Source organism: Rhinoderma darwinii, chromosome 2 (assembly GCF_050947455.1).
Source record: "Rhinoderma darwinii isolate aRhiDar2 chromosome 2, aRhiDar2.hap1, whole genome shotgun sequence".
Lineage (NCBI taxonomy): Eukaryota > Metazoa > Chordata > Amphibia > Anura > Rhinodermatidae > Rhinoderma > Rhinoderma darwinii.
The window spans coordinates 35,104,488-35,119,459 of NC_134688.1; the positions used below are offsets into that span (position 1 = coordinate 35,104,488).

Sequence of the window (14,972 nt, forward strand, 5' to 3'; positions counted from 1 at the left end):
AGTTGACTTCATCAGATTTCCAGGTTCTTGGTCTTTTCCTAATATATTACAGGTTTGTAGCTTGTCAGTAATAAGAAGTCACTATATTTTGTGACGGGCATTTTTTTCTATTCTTCCCTCTACCACCCCCAGCATTGAAGCGGGGAAATATTAGGCAGAACAACCTTATTTTCTGAGGGACAATGTGAGATAAATTAAACTGGGTTCCTGGATTTCAGTACCAGAGAAAATATCCATTATTGTTATAAACCATCCAGCCAGTAAATATGTGATACAACGTGTGTGCAGAGATACAAGAAATATTCAGGACTTACCTTGGACTCTCCTACTATATATCCTAGGCATTAGTTGGGCGCTCTCTGTATTCTTTGAGCAGCCCGCCTACACCTGGACCTGAGACCATGATAGAGCTCCTCACTGTGCGGTTCCTCTTTTATTACTCCTGGAAATGTAAGAAGAAATTGACAACTGCGTGCTGCTATTTCCTTTTGTCATTGGCCATGGTCTGATACTATACAATCAGTGCTGATAGTTTCAGAATTTTTAGGGACATGGCCTATAATTGTTGTATGATAAAAATGCATAGAAAAACTGCGATAATTTGTGCCAAAACGCAAAGTGAAACATGGTCAATTCACGGTTTTTGCTTTCATTTTCACAAAAAAATGTAATTAATGGTAACGGGTGAACACGGCTTAAGGAGATTTTCAGGTCGCAGATATTGATGTAGGTGACAACTTATCAGCGTGAAAATTCCTTGTATTATCTTTTAATGAAAATAGTCAAGCACGGGCGCACATGCATAGAGATACACCGGCTTATATGGGCCCAGGTTTGTCCTACCCTCTTTGCGGCTTGGTGGTGACAACCTACGCAGGACTCCTCTCTCCAGAGAAACTACATTGTTAGGAACCAAGGCGGTGGGGAACTGGCCCAAAGGTCATGGGAAGGAAATGGAGAGGTAAACAAACATCACGCCCTTCTGTCCTCAGTAGCTAAATTTGGGCACCATAATTGAGGGTCCTGCTTGATCTTTGGTTTGGGTCCCCTATGTTCTATGTATAGCTCTGTATCCATGAGTAGGATTATGTTTGGTGAACACCTTGGTGTCAAAAGACTAAGAGTATTCATGATAACTATGACTGCCTCCAAGTGCCAGGTATCTATCTGCTTATATGACATGAAGGAGTCCCATCTGTTTTCTGACCAGATAATTTGGGATGTTTATGAGTAATAATCATGAAAGGTAAATTAAAGGAAAGATAGATCAATACCTGAGTGTTGTATTCAGGACACTGCGCCGGCACCAGCACTTCTGGGACAAATCGAGGGATCTGTTGAGAATAAAATACAAAAGGTGAGATACTTGGTTTCCCCTTTAGACTCTGATAACTATCGCTGCCTCCAAGTGTTAGAAGTTACCATTCTGCCTAAATCACATGAAGGAGCGGAATCAGCCATATGTAAAAGTGTGAACTGTTGTTGGGGAGTTATGGGGAGTCGCTACTTTCACCATCGCATATTCACTCAATGAGTTCATGAATAAAGCTTAAATTGCAGGTTCAGTTTTATACTCAAATATTTTATCTTTTGGATAAGTTTGTGAGGACCTGGACCCTTAATAGATACCAAAGAGGATAGATAGATAGATAGATAGATAGATAGATAGATAGATAGATAGATAGATAGATAGATAGATAGATAGATAGATAGATAGATAGATAGATAGATAGATAGATAGATAGATAGATAGATAGATAGAATATAACCAGTCTGGTTTATCCGGTTTACAGAATCAGATATTCTATTAGTAAGATGTTTGTTTAATTAAACAGAATGAAGCAATGAAATACACATAATAAGTAATATGAATGAAAAAATAAATCTGACCTGTTTACTGTATTCAAGGCACTTCCCAGGAAGTTGTGGCTCTGGGTCTTGTGCCATGACCTGTTGAGACAATATGGGAGAATATCATATAAAAGTCAATACCCACAAATTCAGTTTACATCTGTCTATAAGTATATTATTAGCATCTATTAGATCCATCTCAGTGAAAGTCTAACAGCAACATCTTCTATGAGTAAGCAAATGTAAACCTCCCTATGGAGGCTTATGCTACAGCTTCCTGGCCTTGAGGATACATCTACTGCCATATACATACAGAGTTTATATTCACTGTAGCCTGAAATGTGCAATAACATACAATAATATCATTCTTCTTACTATAGCACTTTATATTAATCCTCTTATATTATTGTCTATAGAAAATACCTCAGCGGTATGCCCCATGGCAGAGTTAGTTGGTGAAGGAGGTGGTGGTTGTGACCTCCTCATATATACTCTGTAATCTGGCAAATGTGGAACATGAACATTGAAGGGGTTTTCCGGGACTTTAATACTGATGATCAACCCTTAGAAAAGGCTATCAATAACAGATCATTGAGGGTCCAACTCCCAACATCAAGCTGAATGAAGGGGCCCCTTTACTGCTTACCAGGCACAGTGCCGTACATTTTGTAATGGCTTTGCCTGGTACTGCAGCTCTCTAAGCTGCAATACTTAGCACAGCCACTATCAAATGCATGGAGCTTTGCCTGGTAAACAATAAAGAGAACATGGGGCTGACCACCAGGGGGGTGTGGCCCCTTTACTCTGATTATGGGGGTGGCAGGAGTAAGATCCACGTCTGATATTGATGGACTATCCGATATTGATGGACTATCCTAAGTATAGGCCATCAATATTAAGGTCATGGAAAACCCATTGAAAAGGTAAATAAGACCATTTTATACAAAGGACAGAACATACATATAAAATGATAGAGGATCTGACGTCTCTCCTGACATGTCTGTTTTAGAAAATACTTAAGAATTCACATTTCCATTCACACATTACTGATAGCTGCAATTTTCAGGAAATAGTAAGTTGTAACTTTAATGGGGAAATATGAAACCTTGAAATCTGAATGTAAAATCCACATGTTCGGTTGTTACTTGCGTTAATAGAAACATGTTACTGGATCTTGAACTGTTTGTCTAAAAAAAAATAACCCAACCCCCGACAAAATTCCTTCTACAATTATATATGTGGTGAGATGTTTGTGCGGTTAGAAATTGCTGCAGTAATGTCCAGTGTGAATCCGGCCTTATATGAGAATTTCTAGAGCCTATATATTTTAGTAACATGTATAATTAATAACACTGACATTATAGCTGATAAAATGCTGCGTCTTACCTGTCAATCACAGTCATCACAGTCCTGGTCCAGATGTTATTGCCAGAAATGGTAGAAAAAGCCAAAAAAGTCATGAGCTGTAGGATACACTGATCAAATATCAAGTGCAAAGTGAGTGTAATCCAGCTGCACATAGAACCTAACGACTAGTACTGTCTATGACATCATCAGTGACATCATAAGTGGCTGCAGTATCTGTTACATCATCGATTATCTCCTACTACCTGGATAGACTGTCTGTGTATACACTGAATATAGGCATGTTACATGGGACTGCTGTTTTATAGACCTGGAAGAAAGATACATGTGTTATTATAGGGGCTACGACTATGAACATGTAATGTATGAAACGTGTAATCTGTTACTAGATGGATATAAACTGTTATACTTATAAAGGATATATTTGATTTAATTTCGTTTCAGTTCTGGATTATCTAATTTTGAATGCTCCATAAAGTTACCAAACTATTATCCGCACACCGAGAGTTTATTAGACACATGCACGGCCTGGTGAGCAGATAAACTTCTTGTTCGTTTGTGTGAAGTCATGTACAGATGTAGCAATCCTTAACGGCCTTTTACACCAGCCAACATCGTTGATCGGTGCTCATTTGCTCCTGTCACACAGAGCTATGTATGGGGACGAGCAGTCGTTACTCTGAACGCTCGTCCCCATACATTATTATCATGTCGGCAGTGTGTCTCCCTGTTTACACAGAGAGATGTGCTGCCGACAACGATAATATTTAACTTTTTTTAAACGATACGATCAGCATATGATCGAGCGTTTGCGCGTTCATCTGCTGATCGCTGTGCCCTGTTTACACAATTATAGGGAACGAGCGTACTATGAACGTTAGTCTGTCCGATAATCGGTCAGTGTAAAAGGGCTTTTATCCTGACTCTGATAACTTGCTGCGGCGTTGTAACTTAACACTTAAGCCATTAAAAACCAGTGAAAAAGTGAAATGTAAGTTTCTTGCCACTGTGTATTTAACACATTAAGTCAAGTTAAAGATCTCTACATCTGTACATAGAAAAAGGCCATACTTACAAATGTTTCACACACTTGCACCCCATTATTCATTTATTTCTATTGAGGCACTTTACTCATTACTGCCCCCTATTAAAATGATGGGGGTAGGGAAACGGACAAGTGAGCCCTAATCTACCCGCCACTCTGTCCCTGCCTACTTGCAACGACCCGCCCTAGGCGACGGGGTACAACTGGGCGGCGGTCCCTACGCTCAGTAAGTGCATGAGACAAACAGACAAGGGTACACAAAGCTAAGGGAAATGGGGCAGTTGCCCACGGCAACACCGTGAGCAACAAGAGTGGTGAACGAGCCGAGTCAAACCAGGAGTGAACGAGGTACCAAACGCAGAGCAGGAGAGTAGTCAGTAAGCCAGGGTCAGTATGGAGCAGGATCAAATAGTCAGAAGCTGTAGCTGAGCCAGGAAACCACACGAGAAGAATCACAAACAAAGGAGGAACAGGAAAGGCAGGTAAAAAATAGACAGAGGGCGGGAGCTAGCTCCGTCTGGCCAGGCTGCGATAGGCTCTCCCACTCCTAAGCCTGCCATCCTGAGTGGTGGAAGATGGAGTCAGTCTCAGAGGCATAGACTCAGGTGCAGACTGATTACCTATGGGCGTATACACAGAAGTTGTGCCTGGCAGATCCTTTACAGTACCACCCTTTTATGAGGGGCCACCGGACCCTTTCTAAGTGGACCTGGTTTATTGAGGAAACGAAGGTGGAACTTCCTGACCAATACCCCAGCGTGAACATCCCGGGCGGGTACCCAAGTCCTCTCCTCAGGCCCATATCCTCTCCAATGGACCAGGTACTGAAGGGAGCCTTGGACCATCTTGCTGTCCACAATCTTGGCCACCTCGAATTCCACCCCCTCAGGGGTGAGAACGGGAACAGGAGGTTTCCTCGAGGGAGCCAAGGACGGGGAGCAGCGTTTAAGGAGGGAGGCATGAAACACGTCGTGTATTCGAAAAGATGGGGGCAACTCCAGTCGGAAAAATACAGGATTGAGGACTTCAATGACCTTATACGGCCCAATAAACCGGGGAGCAAACTTCTTGGACGGGACCTTAAGGCGCAAGTTCCTAGACGATAACCACACCAGATCCCCGACCATAAACAAGGGGTTAGCAGACCGTCTTCTATAAGCCTGAGTTTTTTGTACGCTCTGGGACGCCTCTAGGTTCTTCTGAACCTGGGCCCAGACTGTGCACAGTTCCCGATGAACGACCTCTACCTCGGGATTGTTGGAACTACCAGGTGAAACGGAGGAGAACCGTGGATTAAACCCAAAATTACAGAAAAAGGGTGAGACCCCTGACGAGTTACTGACCCGGTTATTAAGGGAAAATTCGGCGAGGGGAATGAATGAGACCCAATCATATTGACAGTCAGAGACAAAACACCTTAAATATTGTTCTAGAGATTGATTAGTCCTCTCCGTTTGGCCATTAGTTTCAGGATGGAGGCAGAGGAGAAGGACAGATCAATCTCCAACTTTTTACAGAAGGCTCTCCAAAACAATGAAACAAATTGTACCCCTCTGTCCGAAACAATATTGACAGGGGCCCCATGGAGACGCAGGATGTGTTTGACAAATAAGGTAGCTAACGTCTTGGCATTGGGTAGTTTCTTGAGGGGCACAAAGTGGCACATCTTACTGAAGCGGTCTACTACAACCCACACCACCGACTTGCCTTGAGATGGAGGCAAATCGGTGAAAAAAATCCATGGAGATATGGGTCCAAGGTCTCTGGGGAATGGGCAAAGAACGTAGTAAGCCCGCTGGTCGGGACCTGGGAGTCTTGGACCTAGCACAAACCTCACAAGCGGCGACGTAAGCCTTAACGTCTTTAGGCAACCCAGGCCACCAATAGTTTCTGGCAATGAGGTGTTTGGTACCCAGGACGCCTGGATGACCCGATAGTGCGGAGTCATGATTCTCCCTAAGTACCCTTAGCCGGAATTGCAGGGGAACAAACAGCTTGTCCTCAGGAAGGTTCCCGGGAGCTGAAACTTGATCGGCCGAAATTTCAGAGACTAAATCAGAATCAATAGAAGAAATGATTATACCAGGAGGCAAAATACAAGAAGGATCCTCCTCCGAAGGAGGGCTGGCCATGAAGCTACGCGACAGAGCATCGGCCTTAATATTTTTAGACCCAGCCCTATAGGTAACCAAAAAGTTGAATCTGATAAAAAAATAGCACCCATCGAGCGTTACCTGGTGCCTAGCCCCCTCCAGGAAGTGGCGCCACTCTTTAAATGCCCATTTAATGGCTAATAGTTCGCGGCTGCCAATATCATAGTTACTCTCAGTGGGCGAAAACTTCCTGGAGAAGTAGGCACAGGGACGGAGATGGGTGAGGGACCTGGTACCCTGGTACAAGACAGCCCCCACTCCCACCTCGGATGCGTCAACTTCCACGATAAATGGCTCCATTTGGTTGGGCTGAACCAGCACCGGGGCCGAGATAAAGCACTTCTTAAGGACCTCAAAAGCCTGGATAGCCTCAGGAGGCCAGTGGAGGAGATCAGCACCTTTGCGAGTGAGGTCCGTAAGAGGCTTAGCGATGACCGAGAAGTTAGCAATAAATCTCCTGTAATAATTAGCGAACCCCAAGAAACACTAACGCCTTCAGGGAGGCAGGTTGGACCCATTCCGCCACAGCCTGGACCTTGGCGGGGTCCATGCGGAATTCATGAGGAGTGAGGATTTGTCCCAAATATAGTATCTCCTGTACCCCAAACACACATTTTTCGGTTTTCGCAAACAGTTTGTTTTCCCGAAGGACCTGGAGCACCTTCCTGACATGCTCAATGTGGGAGGACAAGTCCTTGGAAAACACCAGTATGTCATCAAGGTACACTACAAGAAACACCCCCAGGTAATCTCTTAAAATCTAATTTATGAAATTCTGGAAGACCACGGGAGCATTACACAACCCAAAGGGCATGACGAGGTATTCGAAATGACCTTCGGGCGTGTTAAACGCAGTCTTCCACTCATCCCCCTCTTTGATGCGGATAAGGTTATACGCCCCCCGTAGATCAAACTTAGAGAACCATTGGGCCCCCTGAACCTGATTAAAGAGATCAGGAATCAAAGGAAGGGGATGGTTCCTTACAGTGACCTTATTCAAGTTACGGTAGTCAATGCATGGCCTAAGACCACCATCCTTCTTCCCTACGAAGAAGTAGCCAGCACCTACCGGGGAAGTAGAGGGGCAAATGTAACCCTTGGCCCGGCATTCCTGGATATACTCTCTCATGGCTTCACGTTCGGGACAAGAAAGATTAAATATCCTACCATTAGGGAGCAGAGACCATTCTTCCTGCGGAATTCTCTACGTTGTCGGGGGGACACGGAGGCTCCGAGTTGCATAGGTACCTCCGAGTCTTCCGTGGAAGAGCGAAGCAACGGGACCTCGGGAGGCATCATGGGGGAGTCAGAGGGGAAAACACAAAAACGTTCAAGTTGTCGTTCCCTGATACGTCGGTCAAGTCGTACCGCTAAAGCCATAACCTGGTCTAGGGAGTCAGAAGAGGGATAGCTAACTAGCAGGTCTTTCGGGGCGTTCGACAGGCCCAACCTAAACTGGCACCTTAAGGCAGGGTCATTCCACCGAGAAGCTACGCACCACTTCCTAAAGTCAGCACAATACTCCTCAACAGGTCTCTTACCCTGACGTAAGGTCACCAGCTCACTCTCAGCAAAGGCAGTCCTGTCAGTCTCGTCATAAATGAGTCCGAGAGCAGAAAAGAAACAATCAACGGAGGAAAGTTCCGGGGCATCAGGAGCCAAGGAGAAGGCCCACTCTTGGGGCCCTTCCTGGAGCCGGGACATAATTATACCCACCCGCTGGCTCTCAGAACCTGAGGAGTGGGGCTTTCAGCGAAAGTAGAGCCTACAACTCTCCCGAAAGGAAAGAAAAGTCCTCCGGTCCCCTGAGAACCGGTCAGGCAACTTGAGGTGGGGTTCAAGAGGTGAGGTGAGGGGCACTACCATGGTAGCGTCTGGCTGGTTGACCCTCTGAGCCATAGCCTGGACCTGTAGGGAGAGACCCTGCATTTGCTGAGCCAGGGTCTCAAGGGGGTCCATAGTAGTGTCAGGGACCAGGGTAGACTAGGTATAGGGCTTGTGATTATGTAATGATGGGGGTAGGGAAACGGACAAGTGAGCCCTAATCTACCCGCCACTCTGTCCCTGCCTACTTGCAACGACCCGCCCTAGGCGACGGGTACAACTGGGCGGCGGTCCCTACGCTCAGTAAGTGCACGAGACAAACAGACAAGGGTACACAAAGCTAAGGGAAATGGGGCAGTTGCCCATGGCAACACCGTGAGCAACAAGAATGGTGAACGAGCCGAGTCAAACCAGGAGTGAACGAGGTACCAAACGCAGAGCAGGAGAGTAGCCAGTAAGCCAGGGTCAGTATGGAGCAGGATCAAATAGTCAGAAGCTGTAGCTGAGCCAGGAAACCACACAAGAAGAATCACAAGCAAAGGAGGAACAGGAAAGGCAGGTATAAATAGACAGAGGGCAGGAGCTAGCTCCGTCTGGCCAGGCTGCGATAGGCTCTCCCACTCCTAAGCCTGCCATCCTGAGTGGTGGAAGATGGAGTCAGTCTCAGAGGCATAGACTCAGGTGCAGACTGATTACCTATGGGCGTATACACAGAAGTTGTGCCTGGCAGATCCTTTACACCTATATTTCACTTATATTATTACACTTGCACATACACTATTCATTTATTATTTCTTACTACACATCCCATGCACCACACGCCACTCCCCTCAAGACTAGTGGGAGTGGCTATTATTATTTAAAGCACCTGCTCACCCCCCTTCATCAGCGTTTCTGACCTGGCTGTATCCATTTGTAAGTATGGCCTTTTTCGTTGTTTTATATATTTTGTATATATGTCCCCTTGTTTTTATCTGTTTTGTCTGTGCATCAGGAGCTTTTCGTTCCAGTTAGGGAGTTAGGGACTCGCAAGTCTGGGGATCCTTGTCGTGGATTGCGAGCTTGCGTCCTTTTTGCCAAAATTGATCACTAATACCCCAGGTATTTTTCATTATTACTTATATTTGCTTCTTTTGGACACAGCCGGGTCTTTGATGCTGGGAGAGCATGGTGTGTTGTTGTTTGGCATAGAAGCAGGGTAGCCCGCTCTATGAATTATCAAGGCGTCACAAATAGGCTTCTACCTGGCATTACACGTTGTGCCTCATGACTTACACACTATCCCTCCATGTTTCACACACTTGCACCTCATTATTCATTTATTTTTATTGAGGCACTTTACTCATTACTGCCCCCTATATTTCACTTATATTATTACACTTGCACATACACTATTCATTTATTATTCTTTACTACACAACCCATGCACCACACACCACTCCCCTCAAGACTACTGGGAGTGGCTATTATTATTTAAAGCACCTGCTCACTCTCCTTCATCGGCCTTTCTGACCTGGCTGTGTCCATTTGTAAGTATGGCTTTTTCGGTGTTTTTCTATATGTCCCCTTGTTTTTATCTGTACATAGAAGCTGACATATTGCAGAACAATTACATCAATAGTGTCACTTATATAAATTGGATCCGTGTGTAAAACTGTCACTTCTGCATTAAGAGGGGTCGTCTCTATTATTACAACCTTGTTTAGAAATTACATATTCTTTTTATTCTGGACGCTACAGACACTGACCAATAGGCAACTATTTAGATAGACTAAGTGCCATTTATAATATTAGTATTGTCTTTTGGCCCCTCATATTCCAGCCCCCAGTGAGACTTTTACCTTTGCAACCCCTATTATTATGCCCTTGATGATTATACACCGTTCAGTCATAACATTAACCCCTTAAAGGGAATGTGTTGCCAGAAAAACATGTTTTTTTTAAAAAAATTAAACATTTAGTGTGTGGGTGATTAAACATTGTTCAAATTTTTTTTATTTTTTTCGCGAGTCAGGAAATATTATAAATTTTTTCTAATTTATAATACTACCCATTTTTGGTCACTAGATGGAGCTAGTTCCCAAAATTGCAGCATTGCAACATTGGGTTAAAAGCCCTCGCTCTAGTGAGCTCTCAGCATCCCCCCCTCCTTTATCCTGGCTAGTGCCGGGATAAACGAGGGGTTTGAAAGGTTTAACCTCCTACACTGTGTGTCGCCATTTTTTGAGGTAACCCACAGTGTAGTAGGTTTACATACAGTAGTAAACACACACAAACACTAACATACATTGAAATCTCTTACCTGCTCCTGCCGCCGCGGCTCCCTCCGGCCCGTCCGCTCCGTTTGCTGCCGCTGTTCCATGTGCACAAGTCCGGAAGCCGCGACCGGAAGTAGTAATATTACTGTCCGGCCGCGACTTCCGGTCCACAGGAAAATGGCGCCGGACGGCGCCAATTTCGAATAGGACTGTGTGGGAGCGGCGCATGCGCAGTTCCCACACAGACGCCGTACACGGCAGTCAATGGGACGGGAGCCGTTCACAGTCCCTATGGGACTGTGGCTGCCGTATTCCATGTCTGTGTGTGTCGTTAATCGACACACACAGAAATGGAACAAAAAATGGCAGCCCCCATAGGGAAGAAAAAGTGTAAAAATAAGAAACAGTAAAACACAAACACACAAATGAATATAAACGTTTTTATTAAAGCACTAACATCTTTAACATATAAAAAATTTATTTGTGATGACACTGTTCCTTTAAGCCTTCATTGGAATAACTGTACATCAGATTGTCTTACATTATGCCATCATGACTTACAGTTACGTCATGGTGATTGTGCGGGCACATAAGGTATTTTTATATGAAGATGCCACCACAGATATCCTCTATTTTTATGGATACAAAATCTTTTTACTATTGTTTTAACATTGATCTTTTTGTGCATTTATAACATTTGTAACAATAATATAAATGTAAATGGGTCTTAAAGGAGTATTCCCAGCTTACACATTAAGGGCATGATCAAAATCTTATTTTCAGGCGTATTTCGGAGCTAAAATGCTCGTGTTGCGCTCCGGAATTAACTTGAAATACACCTGCAAACTGCTTCCCATTGTTTTCATAAGGAAAATACACTGTGTAGTTCATATGAGGTGTGTTTCTTCACTGCTGAATTAAAAACACCACGTAAAAAAATGGTTTGTAAAAAAGTGACATGTCCCTTTATTAAAAACACCTCAAAACAAGCTTCAAAAATACTTGGAATATCAGTTCTAAAAACCGCCTGGATTCAGAGTCTGGTTGTGTTCAGACAGCACCAGTATCTTCGGGTGCTCGAAATAGGGTCCCAAACCAGATATAGGTCAAGAAATGTATTCCGCACACCTTGATTGCGTTCAACAAAATTTTTTTTAAATTTATTTCTCAGGGTAAATGCCAGAGGATATACGTGCAACGTCAACGTTTCGGTCGTGAGACCTTCGTCGGGCACTGAGGAAACATATACATGTAATTTATAGCATATCATATGCGTTTGGAAAATTACCATATAACACATAACAGGACATGTCATTCATAGACTGAATATAACATTGTATATACAAGCTAGGTCAATATTTGCAAAATTAGAAAATAAAGTTAAAAACAAGAGTATAGGAAGATACAGTTACAGACATCTTTGGAACAGTCGCCATATCAAAGGGAATGGTAGTAATAGTACATGTGTATATAGGCTAGGGCTAGTATTAGTACATTTGTCAACATCCAGTATTCCCTGCTCCATGTGGATGAGTGGGGGTGCCCCTTGTACACGGTGATCTATGCAGAGGTTAAGGAATCAATGTAAAGTTAAATGTAAAGTTTAAGCTGAACTCAAATTGGCAAGAGTAGAGGTGCATAGTAAAGAGCACAGCACTACGTTGTAGTTAACAGGTAGGTTATAACACTTATAAGTGGTGATCCCAGAATGCATTACACAAATGAAATACATGAATAAAATACATGCAACTCGAAGAGGGGGAAGCCATGAGTACAAGGTGCATCAAAGGATGTGGGCACCTTTGTAGAAAATGATCTGTACATACCTGAACCGTACTGGGGACTGAATCAGTGTTAGTATAGCGATTGTAGTAGCGCAGCTTACAATTGAATATGGCGGCTTACCGCTCTTCAGGGCGCTAGTAATCCCTAGTTACTTCCGGTCTTATGTATGCTGCTTGGAGGACGTACGTGATAGGTTGGAACGCATCGGCCAAGATGGACGTGCGTTCCACCGTGGAGTGCATGTGAGGCGTGGAACGCATGTGCATGCTGTGAAAGTGATTAGAATATGTTTAAAAGATAACATTTTGCATGGACTCCATTTTGTATGGTAGGCATCCATTTTGGATCGTTGGAATCCATCTTTTGGCCTGAAGGAGCCATCTTGAGATTAATAAGTAAAAAGTAAATGTCAGCAGATGTCCTGAAGCAATTCTATGTTATGTGTTCTTGAATTGAATGTTTTATTACTCTTGTAAGGAGCAGATCAAATAGCCTTGGCCTGAAATGTGTGTCTTCCCATGGGACAAGGTTCAGGCCATGTGGGGCTTGGAGGGTGAAGAATTATTATAATGCATTGAAATATTCTCATTGGCTGAATCAGAGTCATTATCATATTGTAGATGATTGGCTGAAACCAAAGCCTACACCTTTCCTGTCATTATACTTATATACTTGTTTGGATCAATAAAGATCAGAGAAGGATTTTGAGCATACAAGCATGGTCTCTTGTGTCATCTTTTCTCTCAGATATATATATCTATTACCTATGATTTGGAAACGGGATAAATCACTGGAGGGCGGGTATCGGTTGACATACCCATTACAAATTTCAGTCTAATATATTTTGGCCCATGATTGCGTTAACACATGCGCAGACCATTCATGGAGTCTTTGAAGTCGAGGTAATTACTGCCGCGCAGTGGGGGGACGCTGTGTCCTGGTAGACACAATAAAGTAAGAACACGGTGTATGAACTTGTAAGAGATCATATGTAGATCAAATTGAAACCGTTATGCTAAGGAAATGAGGAAATAGTTGTAATCAGCTACTTAACAGCGCCATCTTGTGTATGTGTCAGGTAGTGGACGAAATGAAATCATGTGGATAGTAAAGATAATGACAGAATATGAGCTAGTTGGCTCTGGTACGCCCTATAGTAAAAAAGGATACCGTGTCAATAGAGGTGGTTCGCTGGTCGTGAGAGGAGTACCCCTTGTAGTACATATAGGCTCAGAAGGATTCATCGGGTCTGAGATTAAAAGAAGATGCAGATTATGATAATGTCAATTTCGGAATAACTGTACAGCATATTTACACTTGGATATACAACATAAAAATACAGTTGAGGTGTATCACCATAGTCTTCTAGGTAGTAAGTGGCCTAACGTCAGAATCCTGGTACTGTTTAAAGGAAACTGCTGATTTCATACTCCCTATTTAGACCCCTAGGTTCCAGTGTCTGGAGTTTATGCATCCAGTATGCCTCCCTGCGTTTAAGTTGATTTATCCTATCACCCCCTCTTCTTGGTGCTGGAACATGTTCGATGACTTGGAACATTAACTGAGATATGTTGTGTTTGTGTTGGGCAAAATGTGCGGGAATGGGAAGTAATGTTTTGCCGCACCGTATATTAGATTTGCGCTGACTAATTATTTATTTAATCCACTGGGTGGTTTCGCCTATATATGCCAGCCCACAGGGACATTTGATCATATAGACCACGTAATTGGTGTTGCAATCAAAATGGTCTCGAATCGGGATGCTCTGACCAGATAAGGGATGATGAATTTTATCTCCCTTAATGATATGCGAGCATTGAAGACAGCATCTACATGGAAAGGTGCCCATCTTTGGTGTATTCAGGAACATCTAGATGTTTTTTTGGATGATCCAATGTCTGCCCTGACAATTTTATCTCTGAGGTTTTTTTTTTTTTTTGAACAGGGTAGGAAGGGGGATTTGAATTCCGTGACTTGCGGGTAGGCCTCCTTCAATAAGGGCCAGTGCTTCCTGATGATATGATGAATCTTATATGCACATGGGTGGTAAACGTGCACAAAGGGGATACGTTTAGGTTTTACCTGGGTACGAGGGGAGCTGGGTAATTGGGCTGACTCTAAGACTCTTTTAGGGTAACCTCTTTCTAGGAACTGCGTTGTCATGTTCTCAGTCCTCTCTTTGCGTAGTGATGGATTGTCCACAATACGGTTAACACGTGTGTATTGTGATCTAGGTAGCGAGTTTCTGGTTACTAGTGGATGGCAGCTAGAATAGTGCAGAAGGCCATTTTTGTCTGTATCTTTGGTGTAGAGATCAGTGCTGAGTTGGCCATGTACATCTTTTCCGACTGTTGTGTCAAGAAAATTTATTTTTGATCTGTCAAGAAGAGGCTGGACGCAGCACGGAGGGCTTCAGAGGGAAGCCTCCATGACGGACATAGGAGGGAAAGGGTTAAATAGTTAGAGAAGGAGAAAGTATAAGGAGGAGTTGGGGAAGGGGAAGGGAGGAGTTAGGGGACGTTATCTGTTCTTCCCGCTGTTTTCGGCATTGAGCGGGCGGCAGCTGTGTTTCACGGTCCGGGGTGGTTGGAGGAGACCGTGGCAGCGCTGTCCAGGATGCCGGATGCTGGCTCGTCTCCACGCAAGGCCCAGCACTCAGGGTCTAGTGCTGGTGCTATGGTGGCGGGGGGG

General features: G+C 43.8%; 1 long non-coding RNA gene across 1 annotated transcript; it reads right to left on the reverse strand.

The window, feature by feature from the left end:
- Positions 1-320: 320 nt before the first annotated feature.
- LOC142740448 (uncharacterized) lies at positions 321-11,736 on the reverse strand. Its single transcript, XR_012880680.1, has 5 exons — positions 11,625-11,736; positions 3,238-3,526; positions 1,891-1,950; positions 1,275-1,334; positions 321-442 (listed from the first exon to the last, which is right to left on the reverse strand). It is a non-coding gene; the product is annotated as an uncharacterized LOC142740448 (long non-coding RNA).
- Positions 11,737-14,972: the final 3,236 nt, after the last annotated feature.